We start from the raw sequence: 460 nt of genomic DNA, 5'->3' as shown, positions 1-460 counted from the left end.
GCCAGGGAAATCTGAATTCCTTAGTGACTGAACTAAAATTGTTCTCTGCTCTGACTCTTTTTCTATTCAGATATTGTCATGAAAGCACTTGTTTAGTAATTTTGTGTCCTTTAGGACACTGATGTTGCCCTTTGGTACATAAAAAATTAAAGATTAGTGCATGATTTGTCTGTTGGTGTGTCTAGAGTAAGAAATTTATAGGCTCAAGTATACCTAAGTCACTTTTTAAAAAAATCTTCCTACTGTCCCACAATTGTTTTTGGGGATTATTTAGATTTTCCTTCTTTAAAACTCTGGTGAAATATGTAGGGAGTTTGCTGCTAACCCAGACGTCATGCCTCTCTGCTCAGTCTGATCTAGTAGATAATTCAGAGGAAAAGATGAGTAATCTGCTCCTATAGGATTTACAGCCTTCGGAATTCAGGGTGGATCCAGGTATGAGTCCATTTAGAATGGAAGT

The sequence above is a fragment of the Elephantulus edwardii genome, unplaced genomic scaffold, assembly GCF_000299155.1.
Source record: "Elephantulus edwardii isolate Elephantulus edwardi_28Jun2011 unplaced genomic scaffold, EleEdw1.0 scaffold02729, whole genome shotgun sequence".
Lineage (NCBI taxonomy): Eukaryota > Metazoa > Chordata > Mammalia > Macroscelidea > Macroscelididae > Elephantulus > Elephantulus edwardii.
This window is presented reverse-complemented; position numbering follows the sequence as displayed.